This window comes from Pseudopipra pipra, chromosome 14 (genome assembly GCF_036250125.1).
Source record: "Pseudopipra pipra isolate bDixPip1 chromosome 14, bDixPip1.hap1, whole genome shotgun sequence".
NCBI lineage: Eukaryota > Metazoa > Chordata > Aves > Passeriformes > Pipridae > Pseudopipra > Pseudopipra pipra.
Window position 1 is genome coordinate 5,736,021 of NC_087562.1, and position 22,030 is coordinate 5,758,050.

The window sequence follows — 22,030 nt, forward strand, 5'->3', positions numbered from 1 at the left end:
GCCACCTCACTGTGATGACTAAAGAGTCCGGGTGCAGAGACACCTCGTGCCAGTACCTCAGGCAGGCACCGGCCAGAGATCTGAACCCTTCCCAGAGAAGGCATTGCCACCTCAGCCTCCAGACACAGGGCAGGAGTTTTGGAAGCCCTGTCGTCATGTGCCAGCTGAGCAGAGTCAGTCTCTGCCCCAGAATCCTGCCAGATATCACCCCTTGGATCAGCCCTGGTGTGCCTGTCGGGCCCCACATCCTGCTGTGCTATTAGTCGGCAATGGTACAAGATGATCAGACACCCACCCCCAGCAAATGGAACAACACTGTTATGTGAAGGGTTTTCTCTTTGGTTGGGCATTTTCCCCCTCTTTCTCACTCTCTTAAGACAGTTCTCATCCTGTTTTCCATGCACTGACATCCAGCCATCACTCTTGCAGTGGTGCTCCAGCTTGGCACCTTTTAAAGACCCATCAGGGCTTGATCTCTTCTCAGCTCTGTAATGAACCTACCTTTAATCGTGGTTGTCTGTCCTCACCCACACACCTGGTGAGCTGCAGCACCGTCTCACACTCCTAATTTCTGTTCCTTGGCACTGGCTACTTTGTTCTTTAGCAAATGAGCACCGAGTACCCGCAGCCAATGCAAATGTGTGCTGCACTCAACTCTGTCTTCTGGGCTTGAGTGGATGCAATCCAAGGCTTGTTTTCTTCAGGTCTTTCTTCAGTTCCAAAGTCCTCTTGTTACTGCAGCTCTTCTTTGCCTCTTATCATGCTTAAGCTAAATAAGGGAGAGAGGCATTATGTGCATTTAGTGAAGGTATAACTCACTTCTAACAAAGAGAGAGACATGAGTGTAATAGATTTATTGTTCAAATAAGAGTAATAAAATCTGTATGTATATATATAAATATAAGCAGTTAAGGTGATGAGCTTCATTATTACACATACACAAAATAATAGGCTATTATTTTAATTGGTTATTAAACAGTGGATACTCATTAAAAGCTCAGTTCATTGGGAAAAAGAAAAAAACTACAATGCAATTAAACTGTACTGCAGACTAATTAATATGGGAATTGGGGCAATTCTGGTACCTTTAAAGAGATGGAGGTGGGGACAGTCAGCAGCACAGACTTGTACCACTCATCTTCATTAGGTGAGCAGATGGATTTTTCTCCTACTTCAGGGTTTTGATGAAGTTCTATTTTTTTGTTTTAGTTTCAAAGGGAATGGGGGTGGAGGAGGAAACTGGAGTCTTCACACAGTCTGGAAAAACACTCCTAAAACAAACAAAAAAAGTGAATAGGTTCATACATAGGCCCCATAACAGTAATCCCTCACTTTGTTTCTGTACAGACCCACTGTTAGCACTCTGCATCTTTCCTTTAAACAAATAAATTTGAGATGCCCCAAGACTTAACAACAGAATTCTCAGCCTGCTTAGCTCCTCAGCCATGCAGCATCTTTTCCCTCTGGAAGATCCCTGTTAGTTTGTTCTCACCAAAGGCTGCTGTGTCATGAGCCATCCTTACAAACTGTCCAATGTCTTGTGAGTCAGAAGACATTTGCTGGTTATAAACCAGACTTTCATGGAAAGTATTTTGCTTTCTTTCTCCTAACTGACATGAAAGAAGGATGCCAAATCTCTAAGGAAACACCACTGAAGAAGCCTGCTAGACTCTTGCTTTTTGTTTGTATTTTTAAGCACTCAATCCAACAGATAACCTGCCTAGAAGTAGGATGTCTCAGGAGTCAAGATGGTGCAAACAGCACAAGCATCATGTAAACAGTTAAGTAACAGAGGGTTCTCTTGCAGAGATTTGCTAAGAATAGTTGTTTACACCCAAACCCAGGATGGGCTTCAGACTAAAAGCCAACCTAAAGCTTGAGGGTGTTGGTGGTGTTTTGAGCCTTTTCCCTGGAAGTGTAGGTCTTATATCTTGGTGGGAACTCCACAAACCTGCCAACTCTGACTTCTGCCCTGTGGGGGTCAGTCTTTCATTACATAAACACAACCTTACTACTGCAACCAAAATTAAAGCACGGGCCTAAGAGGTTTTTAGCATCTGATGCTTGACTGATCTAAGGTTTTGAAAGTCCAATTGGCTGTTTCTATTGCTTTACACCTGCACACATTTACACAGCTGGTGCATTTACACCAAAGCACAGGACTGTGAATCAGCTCAGCTTCATTCACCAGTGTTTTCCCCCCACTTTGTAGAACTGGGGTTGGCTCTGCAGGATGACACACACTGATCTGACATTGGATTGCTGTGCTCTGTAGCTGTGGTGTGATGCAGAACCCTTTTCACAGGTAGTCATTCAAGAGGCGTGTCACTGGTCTCGCACAGTGGGCTTCTTTCGAGCTCTCCCTTGCATTTTATTGTTATTTCTTTGTTAATAAATAAATAAAATCCCTGTTGGTTTATGGCTGTAAGAGATGAAAGAACTCTTTTTTTTCCATGTCAATGCTGTGCAGTGCTGACAGAGCCTGGCAAGAGCCACATCCTGGCTCAGACTTCTGTTCTGTTTTCCTTATTAGCATTTTGCTTGGCTGTCCCTGCCAAAGTCTCCTGGACATCTCTGAACTCTGTGAATTGTTGCAATGCCCAAGTGTGAAATGAACTGCATGGAAACTCCTGGGAACCTGTTACCAGTGTATTAACCATAACCTCAGGTTCACAGGAAACAACAGGCACCTGTTCAATGGGAAACATGTTCTTAAACTGACACTCAATTATCGCTGCATATTTTAGCATAATTCTTGCACCTTATCTAGGACCTGCCATGAGCCTGTTTATTAATTTTAAAGCAGTCTACACAAACCAAGACAAAACTGAGAATATGAAGGACTGGAGTACACAAATACCTCAGCATTTTAACAGAATCCCAGAAAACCTTCTGTTGAATGTTGCAATTGTGGTTTAGTTGAATGTGAATGGAGATAATTTATATAAGCCAGGTGCTTGATCTTAATAATTACCTCAAAGGTATCAGAATCATCTAAGAAATTTTTGCTTTAAAAAAAAAAAAACAAAACCAAAACCAAAACAAACACAAAAAAACCCCACAAAAAACAATACCTCAAAATAATGAAATTAGGCTGAACAAAGAAAATGATAAATAGTGCACCAGAAACCTTTCTTTTAACCATGGAATACCTTAAATGTTTAATAATTATAGCCAATATTTTTAGACTGGGAAGTTAAGCTTACTGTCTAAAACAATTTAAAAAGTATTACATGTTTTCAACCATTTAAATAAATCTGTATTATCAACAGCCTACTATAAAATTAAAAGACATCTATATTCATTTAGTAGCCCAGGAATGAGGGTAACCCTAAAAAACAAAACAACCCAGCTCTTATTCATATCTACAGTAGAGGGGCTCTGAAGGGACATCTTTTCAAACTGATATTTTCAGAGCTCATTTATATTTCCTGCAATTCCTCCAGCCTGATCCAAACTATCTCTGAATAATGGTTAATGATTAATGTGCTATTAACCACGGTCTTACTCCTGAATATTTAACTGCTTTGACAGTAGGATGGTGTATTTGCATTTTATGTTAATACCAGACAAATTTAACTTCTCAATTGAATGTGGAAGCCTCAGAGTGACAGGTCTTTCCAGCCACAAACAGCTGTGCTTAATCTGAAATCCTTCATCCTTCGGGACTGGGACACAGAATTATTGCCAGGAATAAGCATTCCTAAGGATGGGGAGGGGACAGAGATAATTTGCCAAGACTGAGTGAATAATATTGAATCCTTGATAGCTGAATTATTGTCTCTTATTTGCTACATAGAAGAATCTGGGTCTAAAAATATTTTCTACTTTTAGAGATTGCAGAGGTAGGCACCCACACACCATATATTAATGTATATACACCATATATGTGTGGCTTCTTTCCAATTAAGCTTCTGAGAAACAAGCAGAAAAGCCAGATAATGGATCCAGGTAATTTGCAGGATCCAGGTAATAGGCAAGTTAAAATATAAATATATATTATTCTTTATCATGTCCCAAAATAATATTGAAAATAACATCTGAGCTATTACTCAGGATGTTTTGTCCTACTCCAGCAGAAAATTCTACCCTTGTATTAGCAATGCAAAAGAGGCTGGAACTGCACTTAAATAAAATCTTTCTTCCATCACAGCCAGGAACAGTTTCATCACAGGAACAGTTTTTATCAGGGAGCTCTTATGGCTACCAAAGTTTGGGATAGTCTGGAAGAGCTCCCTGCTGATGTCAATCCTTAGGGATTGCATGGACAGACACACAGAAACAGTTTTAGGGACACGATTTGCATCTTTTAACAGATGTAAGGGACTGTATTCTGGAGTGCAATCATTCTCACAGCAACGTGTCATTTGGAATCTGCAGGCTAAAAATATGCAATTTGATCTCTAGAGTTACATTCATAAGGGATTTTTATTCTGTTGGGCACGGGAAAGATCTAGAAACACATATGAAGACTGCACAGTTCTCCTGATACATTCCTTTTTAATTTTTCTTCCTCTAAACTTCTTAGATTTCCCTTCTCCCTCTGAAAGAGATGCTCTGGCAACTCTTCCCTGCTTTCTTGTTAGCATTTCAGATCCATGTTCACTCCTGAACCTGCATTCAGGCAAGTCACACTGACACCAACATCAGATTTTTAAAGAGAAAAATGTGTCCATTTTACTGCTAATTACCATTAGCTGCCATTGTTTCCTGTGTCAAATAACTTGTATTATCATCCCTGCATGCTTGATCTCTTACCTCCATTACTCATCCTCTGGTAACTCCTATCTCCACCTCATTTCTGGGTTGTCTTTGATGGACCAAGTGATTATTTTTCAGCCAATGATCCAATTTACGAATAAAGTAAAACATCCCTCAAATCACTCACGTTTGCCTTCATTTCAAGTAGCTTAATCTGTCACTTCTGAATGGTGTTTTCTAATGGAGCATCTCATTTTCTCCTTTTCTCTCCCTTCTTTGCAGTCACACCAGTTGTAACCTAACGATGAACGAGATAAATTGATTAAATGGATGAGTCCTGCATGAAACAGTTCCAACTGGAAAAACATTTAATGGTGGTTAAATATTCTACAGTTGTATACAGCACCTGAAAAATGAGCATGACTAATACAGCAGTCAGAGCCCTTGAAAATGCCTTTCTGGGCAGAATTGGGCAGGTTTACTGACATATATTTTGTCATGCCAGCTCTAATTAAGCCTGTCTAATTACTTCTTTTACAAGGGTTTCAGGCTGAACACATAAATTCTTGGGGACATTATCTGCTGTAGGTGTATAAATGTCCTGCAGAATAATAGGGAGGAGAGGTCTGGAGGGAAAGTTAACACTTTTCATTAGACTACGTGATATAACTGGGAGAACAGACAAGATTTTGGACACAGAGGATTTCTGCTGAACATCAAGAAAGAGTGATTTCACTGTATGTCCAAAAGAATGGCCATTTTTTTCCTTATCTCTCTCAGCTGGTCAGATAAAAGTATTAAAGACCTTTCCTGCCTCACACCCTTCTAACTCTGAAACCATTGACACATATAAAACATATCTAGTGGAGAAAAGCAGCTCAGATGAACAGACTTCTCTTCTGCTGGGTCTGTTTGCAGCAAACCAAAAAGGAACTAAAGGAAATGAAATGGCTTCTGCTCACATGTCATCTCACCCTGGGAAACCTTTTCTGCAGAGTGGAACAGCTCCAGCCAGCAATGGCACGCCCAAAATTGCCATAAATTGGTGATGAGGGCACACTGCTGTGAGATGCCAGATATTGGGTGTGAGGTGCTTATAAAGGCCCGGGGAAAGAAAGAAATGCAGCGTTTATTTTCTCACTTTGAAGGACCCTCTCCTGCATCCACTGGGTGTCTTATGCTCTTTGATCTATAGGTAGGTATGAGGACACCTGCAATTCAGCTCTTGCTCAGCCTTGCCATAAAAAAAGGTTTAAAAACCCACCAAAACTGAGCTGAACAAACAAAAAACAGCCCAAACCAAGAACTGAGAGTGCTTGAGGTGAAAGAGGTGGCGACTATAGACCAGCAGTCGAGAAGCATCTGTCCTTATTGCCCTGAAAATATGGCATCACTTTCCATGAATCTGCACAAGATCATGGAGAATTGTCCTCTCTGAACTCTGCTCTTAAGTGCAAGTGGTATTGAGTTTGAGCTATGAACTATCAAGAAACAGGTTATTATTTTTACTTGCTGTCGCTTGAGGAAATGGTGCCACCCCAGTTCCCTGTGCATCTCACCAAGTCTAGAATTTTGATTTGCATTTATTTGATCAAGTGAAGAGGCCAACGAGGGTTAAAAGTGCAGTACTTAATGTAAGAAATACGGGGAGGAGGAAACAGGGCCCAGAAATTAATTCCACTTTGCAAATTCATGTGCTAATTTAAATTGGGGGAAAAAAAGCCATAAACTTATTCTCCAGGGTTCAGTTGGGAACAAGGTTGGGCTGCAGGTAGAATTTAATTACCACATGGCTTTAAATGGTTATTGCTTGAAAAGCTGGTGCCAGAATCACAGTTAGTTCCTACTTTATACAAAAAAACCCCTGAAATCATGTCCCAAAAATACCTCAAGAGCACAAAACTCCCTCACACTAAAACCCTCACACAAAGGCTTACATTACTGTCTGTAAAGTGCACACATTTAGTAGCAAAAGGCTTTTATTGTACACAGTTACCATATTTTAGTCTGTGTCATTACTTGAATGTTGCCACTGTAGCTGTTTTACCGTGGCCTTGGCTCTTCTAATTTAAATACCTCTGTTAGAATTTAATTTGTCAGGGGGAAAAAAAAAACAACGAGAATATTTGCAAAATACACGATGTTCTGATCAAACCGATAAGAAAGCCAGAGCCTTCCAAGTTTAATCATATTCAGCATTTTTGTGCTTTTGTTTTAAGTGTAGAAACATAATGAAATAATTCCATACCATAAAGCTCGATGAAAGGGGCAATTAAAAAGGAATCGATCTGATACATCCTGTTCCTCACATTACCATGCTCTGGAAAGTGTAAATCACTCTCTCCGTTGCTAAAGCTTTTGTTTCCCATCTTGATTAGGCAAATATTGAAAACAATAATCATTTTTCACCAAAGTGAGCCTTTAATATGGAGTAGAAAGGGAGCACTATGGATATTACATTTTCCACAGAAGACTGGCTTTCACATTAGTGTTTGCTATTAGCACATTTCATGTCACTCCATCATAGTGTCTTTCACTCAAATCCTACATTTGTTGGAGCAGATGGAAAGTTAGTTTAAATTAATTGAAAGCATGCTGTGCACAGCTTGTGGCACCAAGAACACACAAAGAAGAAAGGAAGATACATCAATTTCCTTTCTAACATACCTATAACTGGGAGAAGAGATCTCTTAAGAAATCATCAAGATATTATGCTGCTTTTTTCTCTCTCTCTTTTTTTTTTTTTTTTTTTAAGAAAGCTATGTTGCTTTGATTTTTACAAGAGGAGGATGCAGTGGAATTGGGTGGATATTCATCATTTGAAAAATAAATTCTGCCTGGGATGGTTCCTAATACAATGATGCAGAGAAAGTTGGTTTGTTTCTGTAGCCTATTCTTAAAAATACTGACAAGTTTGAAGGTTAATTACCTCTTCACTTACTTTAGTTAACACCACCTTCCTGTATTTGGATCCTCAGCTTTTCTTCTGTCTTCACTGAAAATCCAGTGGCCTCCTCTGTTCTCTGAGCCAACAGGCAAAGATGTTATTAATTCCAGAATCACCTAAATACCTGAAAATCAGATGGACAAACTCATCTGCTTCTTTACAGTGATCAGTACTTGGCCATTCTTCAGTATCTTCACAATTAAAACCAGCTTCAAAACTGCCACAGAATAGATCATGTCATGAACAGAGACTCTTTGACCAAGCTAGAATGGAAAGTGTTATCAAATGATTAATTTGATCCTTTAAAAAAAAATAAGTATTCCAAGTATTTGTATATAGTGGTGTGGAATTGAGGGTGGGAGGGAGCAGGTGTTGGGAAGGGAAATGCTGGATCTGGCTCTGTTTGGTTGGTGTGCTCTGCTGTGCTGAAAGGCTGAGCAGGCAGGAGGAAGGTTTGTGTTCACATCCGTGTGGCCCAGGCCAAGGTGAGACCCTCTGGCACGAACAGGAGTTGTTACATCTTGTAAAGCAACCAAAAGTGCAGAAATCAGTGAGGAAAAGCAGGTCCTGGGTTACAAGGTGGGAAAAACAGGCAGAAAACAATCAGTCTGCAGCAGAAGGCTGGTGGGTTTGCTGGGGAGCAGATGCAGAGTCAAACTTTAGAAGCGAGGGAAAGGGAACAGTTCCCCAGAGGGACTGAGAGCTGGAACGTGCTGCAAACAAGGAACACACTGAAACTCGCTGGACTGAGAAAGACCTCAAGGGTCCTGCGTGACAATGGGGAGAGCTCTGCCATTTTGATCTGTCTTGCTGAGTTTCCTCTGTTTCAAATGTTGCTCTGTTCCAGTTTGCATTCAGATAAAAGCTGACTTTTGGGTTTTAGAACCCTCTCGCTCACCTTGGTGTCTCTTTCTCACCCAGCTCATCTCTTTGGTGTCTCAACCCTAGACACACTTTGCTTTTCTTCTCCAAAAAAGGTCAAAAGGTAAGAAGAAGGTGGGAAAACATTTTTTTCAATTTGCTCTTTCAGTCTTTAGGTCTTGAACTACTCCAAGGCTGACGGGGAACAAAAGTAAACCAATATGTTTTAGTTCTAGAAAAGTAAAAAGTTTTGCTGTAAAAACTCAAAGAAACTGAATACAACCCACATTTTTTTCCCAAATGAATAAGGTTATTTTATACCGAGGCATTTGTGCCCTCTCCATTCTGACTGTGAGTATTGAACCTGTACTGCTGGGGCCTTTTTTCTGCCAGTCACTGAATGCATTTTACCATCTCTACTCCTTGCAAATCAAACCCAACTCCAGCAACTGCAAATGAAAAAGATAAAATAATGCAAACTTTTTCCAGTCCTACCTGTCTGGCTTCAACTTCCATCTTTCCAGAGAGCCTTCAGACACTGCAGCTGAGCCTGTCTTCCTTTTTTCATGACCTGATGACATCACTTATCCCCCAAGTTTACTTCTTTTATTAGATAGCCCCAAAATTCAATTATACTCTTCTAAGACTTTACAAAATTTTTGCAGCACTTATTTTTTCTTCCACAGCTATCCTGATATCTCCTTGCTTTTCCCAAAACTTTTTATTTAAATTCTTTCCTTATCATTTTTAGGCACTCTCAACTTTATCCTTTAAACCACGGTGCCTGCAGAATTTTCACTTTTTTTCTACATTGTACAGGTTCTTTATGGGCACCCGAGCCAGCATTTTCCTCTGTTCTTAAAAAACTTTATCCCAGCCTGTATCACAAGTCTTTCCTGCTTAATTCAGGGCAAAATTATGCTCCTTCCTGCCTGCCAAACTCCTTGACTCATAAGCAAAATGCAGCAGCAGAATGCAGGGGAAAATTTGGCTCTGAGTTCATAACTTCCCTTGAGCACATGACAGGTGTGTTAGTTCATATTAACAGAGCTCTTTGGAAATTCAGAGGGTTGTACAGGTAATCACTGTTTGATTAATAATTTACAACACCAACAGGACAGAAATGAAAACCAGAGAATGACAATCTCAAAGCAGCTGTGTGCCTGTCAAATATGGTAATTTTTTACCCTTCTCCCTCTGTTTGGGCACTGCTTAACCCCATGCTGAGTTGCCTTTCTAGAACACAACCCCTACAGCACTGGTGAATAATTAGATAGTCAGAAAGAAACAGGGAATGGGCGAGAATGAACTTCCCACCTCCCAGGGTCACTTGAAGATTAATTTACCTAAAAACTAATTAGGACATACCACAAGCACAGAACCCTGAAAGAAATGAAGAAGAAAGGGAAAAGAAAAAAAAAAAAAGTTAAACCAGAACCTTCCATCTCTGAATCTACAGACAAGCAATCTTAGTTCTTCTGGGAAAAGCTACCAGATTAAATCCCCAAAGTCTATTTTTACTAAGGAGTAAATGAAACCATGATGCAGCTGGAACGAAATCCTTCAGCCCTTTCACTGACACCTGCAAGAAAAGTAAATGTTATTACATGAAACTCCTTTCTGAAGATAAAAGTCCAATCTAGTTTTAAGATTAGAGGGTTTAGATGGCTGTGGGCACGTGGAGCCCTTTCACTGAGTTTGCCACTTTGTGCCAGTTTAATAGCAGCCAAGCCATTAGTTAGTGGGGGTTATTAAGGAGAATAAGTGAAGTCAGCAGCTGTATCACAGAGCCAATGACATAATTAACACCTTGGTTTGGAGGTGGTTCTTGCATGGAAGGATTTATTCCTACGGCTGTGAACCTGTGCTGGGCACAAAGGCCAGATTTGCTGAAAGCTGAAAAGAAAAGAGGATGAGTAGAATTCAAAATACTAATTAGGGCAGTAAGAGTTTTATGGTTGGCTGAGTTTTTAATGGATATTGGAGGGTAAGCCAAGACTAACAATCTGAGATAGACTCTAGCTAAGTGAAGGTGAAAAATTGTGACGTTTCTCAGACCTCACCCAGGATGCTCAGTGGGGAGCAGAAGATTAAGGAACTGATTTCTACTGCAGGAGCCACTTCTAGAAAGAAGCAAAAACACAGGGATATGCAAAAATTCAACATTTCAGTGAACTCTTCCGAATCAGCGAAATAAAGTTATACCAAACATTGTAAAGCAGGCCAATAAACTGTGTAAAAATATTATGATGTTGAGTATTAATTGGGAATTTTTAAATATTTTTTTTTTAGACAGAAGAAAAGTAAGGTAAATTTTCCTACTAAAGTTTTTGAATATAAGTTCATCTTGTCAGTTTTTTGTATAAGAAAACCCCTGTAATATCACTCCAGTATGGAGACAAATAATGAATTTCAACTATCACAAAAAGAGAAATACAGTCTTTCCTTGAGAAGTCAAAGAAGACAGGGAATCTAGAGATTCCCTATGCACAGTGTTTCTCTTATGGTTTAAAATTTTTTTCTCCTAATTTCTCTGTGTTTAAAGAGCAGTCAGTTCCTGTTCTCTCTTTCCCCAGCAAAAGTACATTTTTTTACCTGCTGTCCTTTCCCCCCACTTAATTATTTCTACATGGTAACTGAATTTGTTGAGTGTCATCTTTACATGCTATTTACCACCTTTATTTCTCTCCAGTTCTTAAAAATCAATTTAAGGCCTCTTTTTTTTTTGTCATCTCTAAACTTACCATAAATCTAAAGAAACAATAAAGACACAGGAACTAAAACATGGTTTTTGATAATAATCTCAGCAGTGCCGAATTCCAGAGAGAATCCAGTTCCATCCAAGGCAGAATTCCCCACTTTTAATTTTACAGCTAAAATATACAGCTCTGGAAAGATGACTTTATTTTGGTTGAGTGCAGCCAAGCCTCCAAATTCAACCAAATTGAGAGTGTGTGACCAGAGCAAAAGAGAGAATGGAGAAGAGAGAATGTGTGAGAGGACAAGCTCGGGATGGGCACTTTACATGTTTGCCATTGATTTTATTTGCCTCTGGAGATATTAGGGGAACATATAATGTGTTTAGTTGCCTTTTGGTGAGATATCAACAGCTGGAAACACAGGGAGTGAAAAACCATCTCCAACCAGTTGGCACTTGGCAGTTCCAGTGGTCCATGGAGGGAAATTTTGGAAGCTCTGTTCTATAACTCTCTATTGCTGTTATCTATTAACTCCACAGCCATCTGAGGGCTTTTCAGCAGAGAAGAAGCTACTGATGCAATTCAACATTAACTGTAGCAACTATGGTAAGGTGAATGAGCAAATTTTATAAATGCTGCTGCCTTATCCAGGGAGATCAGAGGTTTCAAGTCCTGTCAAATTTTGTGGTTGCCAGGGTAACAGGTTTGCAATTCTAATGGTCCCTGAGAGCCTGGGAGGTTGTACAATACACAATCATCTTCCACTACCTCCCTAAACCATGTAGTTCTGGACACACATAGCTGGTTTCAATCAAGTATGGCAAGAATTTTCATGTCAAATGTCCCTGAGTAAAGTTAAGAACAAATGTTCAATTAAACTGCGTGTTTAGTCCTTCTCTTTTGATACCAGCCCTGCACAAATGATTTGCCCTTCTGTTTATTGGAAAAATGCCAGAAGTTATAATATGAATCCCCTGCATGTGTGGGGCTCAAGCTTTGCCTGCACATTATGGAACTGACTCTATCCCACCTCCATGAAATGCAGCACAAACATCTAAGGGTAGGTGCAATTAGCCATTTTAAATTGGCTTTCTTAAAAAAGAAGAGAGCAACATAAAAGAGGAAAGACATCTGTGAAACTGCCACGAGTGAAACACAAGCGAGACTACAAAATCATGAAAAATATATTTACCTACTCCTTTGAGGGCAGTTACCTTCCTGTTTTTCCTCAGATAAAAATGACACCAATTTGCTATCCATGAGGTTGTTACAATTGAACAAGCTTGAAAAATCGTGAGCAGAGAGAAACTTCTCCCTTTTCACAGATAAAATTTTTTCCCCTCTCTCTTTCTCTTGTTCTCTTTTATTTTCTTATTATTTTTTTTTTTTTACTCCTAAAGAAATTCAGAGAATCTAAAAGACTTCCAGAAAATGGAATTCTGGAATGGGAATGTGCTACCTGGTCCAGTGGCAGCCAGATCAGCCTGTACCTGAGCATTAATGTCCAGTCTCAGCTGTCACTTGCCAGGACACCACAGCTTCAGGTGACCACACCATCACTGGTGGTAAAATGGCATCATGAAAAGATAAATAAAGCACTTGCCATAACAAAATGAATGTTGCAAACTGCTCCTACGTGTAATCGAATTTCTGGGAGCACAAAACACTTCTGAGGACTCGAACAAATATTCTCCAGGCATTTTCTCTCTTTGAGCCTCTTATACTTCCTGTAAACAGGTAGCTGAGGGTTACAAAGTTCACCATAAACAAAGGGTCATATTTTGAAAAAAAAGTCACCTCTTGCCCATTTGTGTTTTGTTTCTGTCATCTCTAAAAAGAACAAATAATAAACAGGGAATGGCTCTCAGAGCAATAGGCACTTCGGATTGTTGGTGTAAATTAAATTTCATCTTGAAGCAGAAAAGTAAAGGGTATAAAATATGAAAAGCTATGAATCACCTTTAGCCATTTGGAGTGAAAAAGTAACAACAGGTGATTGAGCAGCCACTCAAAATAGCCTGGAACTGTAACAGCTCACTCACAAATGACCTGCAAATCAAAACTTACCAGTAAAGAATTACAACTAATATTTTGAGTATTTAAAGTATATAACCAGGCTAAAATCTGTCTCCAGATCTGCCACCTGTAACTTGTGTATTCAACATCATTCTAGTTTCATTATTAAATAGTTCCTTCTTTCTTTAAAAAAAAAAAAAAGCCTCAAACAAGTCACGTGCAGAGGGAGGGAGAGGAGAAGTAAAGTTATTTAATACATTATTCACTAGAAATTACTCTAACAGCTTTATATTCAGCCTCGTGGTATCATTGCTTGAGGCAGAGATAACCTTCACCAAGTGTTTCCAAATTAGGTGTCACATAATACCCTGGCTGATATTGTCAATCCAGCCCTGTACAGCACATGCAAATGGGGACGGTGCCGTGCTCCACGAGGCACTGTGTAAAAATCCAACAGAAGGAAACAAGGCTGGAGCACTTATCTTGCAGGAACAGAGACGAATCTTTGGGGGAATTAGCTCAGGCCGTTGCTGTCAGGCTGCTCTGCTGCCGAGTTACATCCGTAACAATAATTCATTTTTTAATGGCTGGAGACCTGCAGCTGTAATTCCGCACTAAAGTCTATCCTAAAATTTATTGAGGAAGTTTCAGTGTGTTGGGGCTATATTTCTAGATGGGATCTAATCTTCATTAACTCTCAGGAGGTAGAGCTGCAGGAGACCATTTGTGCCCAGCTCTGGGAGCACTGAGAACCCACCCCACTGAACACTTACCTTGGCTGGGGCCCTGATCCTGCCACGGGGGTTGGTGTGGGACCAGACAACTGAGGAGAGACCTCAGATGCTCAGTGGACATTCTCAGGCCTTTCAGGGAAAAGCTCTATCCCATTCCTATCAGAAGACAGCTCATGGTTACAAACAAACCCTTGGGAAAAAAATTAAATACACACACACATACATACATACATATATATATATATATGCTCTCTTTACTGAGATCTTCAGAAAAGCCTCATAAACCTGAACTACTTATGGGTGACACTGTGCAAGCTTATTAAAATAAGATGGCACATATTCTTAGTAGCAGGAGACATTAAAGAAGGACTTGGGAAGGTCCTTGTTGTTGTATTCAAAAATTTGTTACAAGAAAAAAAAGGGAAATCACCTCATACCAGGATGTGAGAATGGAAGGATTCATTGCTGCTCCAATTAAAATCAAGCAAAAGATGTTACTCACACCCAGTTAAAATGTCACCTGCACGCAACACAAATTGTTTGATTAAAGGAGGTGGGGGAAAGAATTAGTAATGCAGTTAGAACTGCAATATATGGGATATGCCACCTGTTATCTGTCCCTGTTATTTGGGGGTTGTCCCTGCTCAGGGGTCACCACCCATACCTTCCTGGTGCTGCCATGCCTCAGGAAGAATTTGGAGTCAAGAAAATTCCTGTCACAACAGTCTCTGACTGAGAAAACCAAACTGCACCTCCAAACAGCCTCACCCACCTAATTTTACACATAATCTCTTACTCTCAGCGTGCTGACCACAAAACAGTCCTTCCAGTTTTAATAATGGCATTTTGACATCCTTACCTGAGACAGGGGAAGCAGATGGAGTTAATGGTGGGCATCAGGCTACAGGTTCAGGGTGAATAAAACGAGGTGTTTCCTAGAAGAGATTAATGAGATAAAAAGCATCTTAATTTGGAAATGCAGAAAACAGGAGTGGCTAAAATTCTAGCCAGACCACTGCAAGCAGTTGGGTCTCCACTTCCAAAATTCTGTAAGGCCATGAAAAAAGGACAAACCAATTGTGTCTGGAGGGACCAAGATGACTATTTACTGATTTTTACATTTGGCCACATAACTCTCCACACGTGCCATCATCCCCTGCAATTACACATTTTACACGTGTTGATGTGTGCATTAGTCTGTTTTGCTTGATTGAAAGATGGGTGATTGCAGGCACTTCTTCATTTAAAACAAAACAAGCAAACAAACCCCACTAAATTTCAGTGCCCTGTAATCAAGAGTAGCTCAATGTCTCACGTTTGGGAGGATTATCAGGCAGATAATGCTTTCTCAAAGGCTTGGGTTTTTCAGAATAACACTCTGGGGTAAACAAAAGCTCCTCCAAAGGGTTACCTCCTGCTTCTGCCAGGCTGAACCCAGAGTTCATCACAGCTCACTGAATGACCTTGTTGGGTGCTGCACTAACAGCAATCTGGATAATCCACACCAATAAGCTCACACGTGGAAAATTCTGCCCCCCTCATGTTTCTTTTTATTTCATCACTGTGCACAATGCTGATGGGAAAACATCCCTTTCCATTATTAAGCATTTATGCACATTTACAGGTGTAGGTGTTTTAAAAGATATCAGATTTGGTGATTTCTCTGCTTATTTTCTAGAAAACTTCAAGGCAAAATTCTGTGTCCCCACCTCTCTGGCTTTGAAACTGGACATGCTCAGCAAAAAACCCACCTGCTTCAAAGCCTTGCTTGGTGCCTCAGTACCAATGGCAGCAGACCCGTGCTCCCATTTCTGCAGAACTTGCTGTCAGTGGGTTCCAAAGCTGGAGAACTGATGTCTTCATTTTATTCATCTACTGTTGCGAGACAGATACTGCTTTTGCTCCTCTTAATGTGTTATGATGCAACTGTTAATTACATTTTAAAACCCAGCCATGTTTCTTTGAATCCTCTTGCAGAGGCAGTATTTTCTGTATGTTTATTCCAATTTCTTTATGGGATAGTGGTTATGCATGACTGATTAATAGGCCCCAAGCTATACTCAACCTGTTACCCACAGTAAATTGTTCTTTCCGTTGTCTCTGTCATTTTCTTTAAAATATCAAGCTGTTTTATAATTAAAGAGTCCCTTGAAGGTCTTGTTTCAATAAACAATCATTCCTTCCCCTGTGTGAAGTTCCTGTGCTAATAAACAATTTAACGGCATATATTATTTTTCCTGTCTCCACAACCAACCTTTTATGGAAGACCCACTGGGGCAAAACCCAAAATATGATGCCAACTACACGTACAGATTCAAAACTTCAGCATGTGTGGTGCAGCTCAGGCCTAGACCTGCTCTTAATCTGCATATTGTGTGAGTTATAGAAGATTAATTGCTCACAGTAGTGTTTGGACGCTTTCATATGTCACCCAGAAGATGGCTGAAGAGTTACTTATCTCCAGCAGCTTTATCCTTAATTACCTTTCTCGCTGATAATTCCAAATTTGGGATTCAATGCACAGCGAAAATCTCCAGTATTAATTAGAGATTGTAACTTTGTTATACAATGTGTTTTCTATGATAAACGGCTTTTCCTCGAATACTGAATATTTTTGTGGAAATGGCAAAGTCTTTAAAAGTTTTGCAATGCTGCCAAAAACTTTCCCCAGATTTTTAACATTACAAAATATAGCACTAGGGCTTATGCATGAGTGTACATAATTTTTTTCAGTCACTCATAGCATTGAATATAATTGCATTGTTCTGAGGGGGAAAAAAAAGGATAATTACTGTGGGTTTTTTAATTTTTAATGCAATTTAATATAAGTGTTTCCCTAAAGTGATAAATCATTACAAAAATTTGTACAAAATCAGGAAATCAGATCAATTTGAGGTCCTACCAAAGCATCTATGAGTTAGGCTTTTAATCACTGTTTTAATGAGCTACACTTTGGCAGCAAGCTTAAATTTCTAAATATTTGATCATGACAGCTCTTTGATTTGGGTGCATCTGAATACCAGGATGTCTTGTTTTTCTTTTCAGACTCTACTTTCTGTACAATTTCAGACAGATTCTTTGGCTGATATAGGATGTCATCGTTCTTCTGAAACACTGAAGATACAGCAATTTGTGTTAGATATGAACTTGCCCTAAAGACATCAGTTTTTTTCACATTTAAGAGCATCCTCTAAGAAAAATAGATTAGATACTACAATCCCCACACTGGTATTTTTTCAAATTACTTTGGATACTTACCTGCCTTCACCTATAAATGTTGCACAGTCCCTCTTTCCTATTGGTAAGTGTTCTCTGTTGATGCAATCCTGTATTATAGAATTTTGCACTTGCTCCATTTTCACTCTCCTCTATTACATTAAGTAACCTACAAATCTGTGGTTCACTTCAATATAAATATACATGTGACAAATTGCTGAGTTCCTTGGGTACACTTTCCAGATGCAGCAAAGAAAAACCACAGCACTGTGCTCACATTACTCAGAGTTAAAAAATATCCTTCAAAGACAACACATGAACGCTCCATAACCTGCAAAATTATTTTGCTCATTTCATTCTCCTCTGCTTTCAGAACTCTGATTTTTTTTTTTTCAGTGGCTGTTGGCTTTTCATTTGTCCAGCAGCCTTCAGTTTGGTGTAGTTAGACAGGAGTGTGCTGTTTTTAAACTGTTGATTCCACTTCAGAGCTGCCTTGTGGCAATCCCGGCGGAGCATCCTCATTCCTCATATCAAGATTCACCACTTCAGAGGATCCTGCCGCCCCCAGTTCAAGCCCTAACAAAGTAAAAACGTTCTCACGAACAGCCTGAAGGCTTTTTGCAATGTCTTTGAGATGGGAATTAAGAGGGTGATGAGAATTACTTGCCCAAAGCCCCAGGATAACTGTTGCCTGGTGACACAGGTACTGCACAGTGTAAAAGGACAGACCATCTCTTGTTACTGACAAATCCTCCCCCTGCTCCAGATTTTGGTCATTTTTTTTCTCCCCTCATTTCAACCTCATTACACAGACATGCCAATAAATTTGCACCTGATTTCCTTAAAAGCTTACCCACTCACTTTTCTGACTTTTTTTGTCGTAGCTTCCTTTATGTTGATAACAGAGCAGCTTTTTCATAAATTCCCCAGTCTATAGGCAGCATCTGAAAGCATATGCAATGCTTTAATATACCCATCTCTGATCATCTGGCATGTATTTTATCAGCTGCTGAACATAACCAATAGGATAATGGAGTTTTGTTTCTTCCCTCCCAGGAGCTACAAAATGAAGTTCTTCCTCTCAGTGCCTTCAATGACACCCGGTTTTCACTTTATTTCTGTGCAATGGGAAAGTTTCATTTTTTTTTTTTTTTAATCAGATCACATTAGAATTTTCATCCATTTTCTATCTCCACCCAGAAGGCACTATAGCAATTCCCCCCTAGGGTAAGAGTTGCTCCAGCTACATGAAAATCTTTGGCACTACCCCATTGTTCAATACTGGACCTCAGTCCTCCAGGTATTTTTCTCTTTATGATCATAATCTTATCATTCATATCTATGTCTACGGTGTGAGATGGTGTCGTTAGTCCTTTATGTTCTCATTTTTGGTTTTCAGGATGGTTCCCTGCCTTGTTTTTCACCAGAGGGACTTGGCAGAATTGGACACCCAAAGCAGGGCACTCAGGACAGGGCAGGGATCACCTGCTGTGCTGGCAGTGGTCAAGGGAGGCAGAGCTCTGCTGTTAAAGGAGGTGTGACACAGGTACAGAGATGCAGGTAGCTCAGGAAGTTTCAGTGGAAAACAATTGCTCTTTCTGGGACCCAAAAGCAGAAGGAACCCAAAGCAAACCTTGGCAGAGAGTTCCCAGCACTGGAGAAGGGGCACTCCTGTGTGGACGAGACATCCTCTGATTCAGCCCTCAGCCCCTCCAGCCTCTCCCTTCTGACTGGCCAGGTGACACCCTTCCACCTTGGCTTTTTCTACTTTCCAGTCCTGTTCTAACAAGACAGGAACAGCCCTTGTCACAAAGTGCAGCACAAATCCCCTGTGGGAAGCTCCTGTCTGAGGCTCCATTGCTGTGCTAGGTGACCTGCACTCAACTCGGCCTGGTGCCTTCTTCCATCCACCAGATAACTTACTCCTAAACACAGGGGCTTTTGGCATGACATCTTTCCTTCCCACGTTCATCTCAGATTAGCCAACTCTCCTAAAAATGCACCATAACTGCTCCTGATCTTTCAGTGGGGTTCAGCCCTGCCAGCCACAAAAGGGCACGTCCTTAGCATGAGAAAAAGGTCTCTGCAAATAAGCCAGAAGCATCCTGCAAACCCAGGAACAGAGTTCAGGCAAGGCAGGTCTCCAAAGCTGTTTGGGCATCTCTTGTTAGAAGATATTTGAGGCCTATTTAAAAAGAAAATCTGGGAGGATGCCCTTAGATGGTCCCTAATTGTGCTTACAGTAAAGTCATATGTGATGTCATTAAGTGGAAATACTTGGCATAACTAAATTAACCCCTTTGCATGCAAACAAAAATCAATAGAAGTCCATAGATGAGAGAATAAGTGGATATTTTTAAACATTACTGTCTTCTTTCAAATTCCTTCTGAAGATTACCCCGTTCTATTTTAACAGGGATTTTTGAAGATGTACAGCCTATTCCATGTAAACCATAGTGAACAAGTGCCCTTCCACTGATAAATGCAGTGTACTGGAACTGAAAAAAAAAGAGTGTAGCAAAGGTCTTAGAATTCTTACAACTACTAAAGGAAAAAAAGGCTGCCATGTTTTAGAAGAATGGATCCATCTGCTGCACCTACATGAAACGTCAGCTATTTACTTCACCTTGTCTAGAAAATGGGTCACTAAAGAAAACAATAAAAATCAAAACAAAGCGTAAAAATAAGGCAGAAAACCCCTAGAATATATTTGGGTTACAAATACAACAGTTATAGAACAGTTGTCTTCCTCTGAAGCACAGAGAGCCAAATGACTCATCACAGAGGGTTATATCCCATCAAAGATGAGGGCTTTAACCCCAGCTTTGGTCTGTGCTGAGTGCATTGGCACAGATCTTCCAACCAGAGTGTCAGAGGAGATTTGGAATAACATTCTGCCAAAGAAGGGCTGGACCAGCTGTCTACTGCTAAGCTCTAAAGAATTTTTGTTTCAGGGCCCAAACAACAATTCAGGACCACAGGGACACCCTGTGCAGTCACAGCCATGAGCTACAACCAGGACCTCAAGTAAAACCTATTTCTCCCTAGCTTGGAATTTTAGAACTGTCATAAGCAGCTATCAATTCTGCTGAGTGAGCATGCATATATACATATTTATTTGTTTATAAAATACACATATATACAGGCATATGCACCATACCTTGATGGGTTGGCAGAAGGAAATCCCAATAGCAGTATTTTTTAGTGACTTGGTGCAGTAAAACATCCTTTTTCTGTTTAAGACCAAAAAAAGGAGGGAGAAATATCAAGACCTTAAGCTAAAAATGACCTAAAAACATATCAGTGATTTAAATCGAGAGATCCACTTCTTGTTATTCTTTGACACTTTAGGTCTTTTTTTTTCTTTCCTTCTCACTCCTCCCTCTTACTTTTCACCTTTGTTCTCAGTTTCTTTGTTCTCTTTAATTATAATCCTTCTAAGCCTGGACATCTCTCTCTATTCTGCTCCAATCATTCCCTGAATACTAACTAGGAAAAGAGAGTGAGCAGTTTCTTCTCTATGCTCTCAAATGTTAATATCAGAGAAGTGCTGAATCAAACACCAGTCATGCCACAGCAGTACCTCTGAGCCAAAATGGGATGATTAACTCAGCTCCCATAAGCAGGCTTGCTTTCAAAGCAGAGGGGAGGTCCTGGAAGAATGAAAAGGGCAAATATCATCCCTAATCTCACAAGGAGGTGGAAAGGAAGACACAGGCAACTGGAGATGAGCTAATTTAACTTCAGTGCCCAGAAAAACGCTGGAACAAAATACTAGAGAATTAATTTGTCAGTGCCTGGGGAGTAAATAACTGACAAGAAATGGTGATAGTTTTCAAGGATCTATCATGTCAAAATTGTCTGGTTTCCATCTCTGGCAAGGAACTTTGCCTGATGGATAGAGAAGGAGATGCCACATATTTTAAATTCACTAAGACTTCTGGTTAATAATTCCTATTCAGCAGCATAGATCCTTGAAGCTGTTGTTGAAGGATTTATGCTGCAGATGTTGCTGAGGTGCACCTGGACATGCCATTGTCTGGTGAGCAGGTGCCATCTTCAGCAGGCTGATCCTCATCAGGTGCCCACCAGTAGAGCTCCTCAGGAAATCAGAGAATGGTTTGGATTGAAGGGACCTTAAAGCTCATCTCATTCCACCCCCTGCCATGGGCAGGGGCACCTTCCACTAGACCAGCCTGCTCCAAGCCCCATCCAATCTGGCCTGGAACACTTCCAGGGATGGGGCAGCCACAGCTTCTCTGGGCAACCTGTGCCAGGGCCTCCCCACCCTCACAGAGCAGAACTTCTTCCCAATAGCCAATCTAAATCTACCCTTTTTCAATGGGAAGCCATTCCCTTTTGTCCTGTCACTGCAGGCCCTTGTCCAAAGTCCCTCTCCAGTTCTCTTGGAGCATCTTGAGGTACTGGAAGGGGCTCTAAGGTCTCTTCAGAGAATTTTCTTTTCTAGAATGAATGATTCCAGCTCTCCCAGTCTGTCTATTCCTGGCTTTGGGGGAATACATGGAGCACAGAGCTCTTCTGTTGGGCCATGGACAGCCCATGTGCATTTTCCCACCCAGCACTCCCTTACTGGAAGGAGGGAGGACATCAGCTGAATAAACCTGCTCCAAGAACAGTCATGTGTTTAACGGGGCACAGAGGGCTTGTCTGGTCATAAACTGCTAAAACAATGCAAAGTCAGACAGGCAACTAATAAATACTTTTGGGAAAAAGGGTTATTAACTGAGCTAATAAAATAGAGAAATATCCCAAAGTTCATCAAATTTGTTAAAAAGACAAATGCAAGTGGGTTCATTTTGGAAGGAAAATTCAAACAGACAAATACAACATTGAGT

General features: G+C 40.4%; 2 long non-coding RNA genes across 3 annotated transcripts; both read right to left on the reverse strand.

Annotated features, from left to right (window-relative positions):
* Nucleotides 1-92: 92 nt before the first annotated feature.
* Nucleotides 93-10,333, reverse strand: LOC135422015 (uncharacterized). 2 transcript variants are annotated; one of them, XR_010434280.1, is made up of 4 exons: nucleotides 7,643-10,333; nucleotides 4,889-4,999; nucleotides 1,086-1,271; nucleotides 93-769 (listed from the first exon to the last, which is right to left on the reverse strand). It is a non-coding gene; the product is annotated as an uncharacterized LOC135422015 (long non-coding RNA). The 2 variants fall into 2 exon arrangements; XR_010434281.1 differs by having other exon boundaries at nucleotides 7,631-10,333.
* An 11-nt stretch (nucleotides 10,334-10,344) lies between these two features.
* LOC135422016 (uncharacterized) lies at nucleotides 10,345-20,702 on the reverse strand. Its single transcript, XR_010434282.1, has 4 exons — nucleotides 20,335-20,702; nucleotides 15,710-18,118; nucleotides 14,818-14,893; nucleotides 10,345-14,114 (listed from the first exon to the last, which is right to left on the reverse strand). It is a non-coding gene; the product is annotated as an uncharacterized LOC135422016 (long non-coding RNA).
* Nucleotides 20,703-22,030: the final 1,328 nt, after the last annotated feature.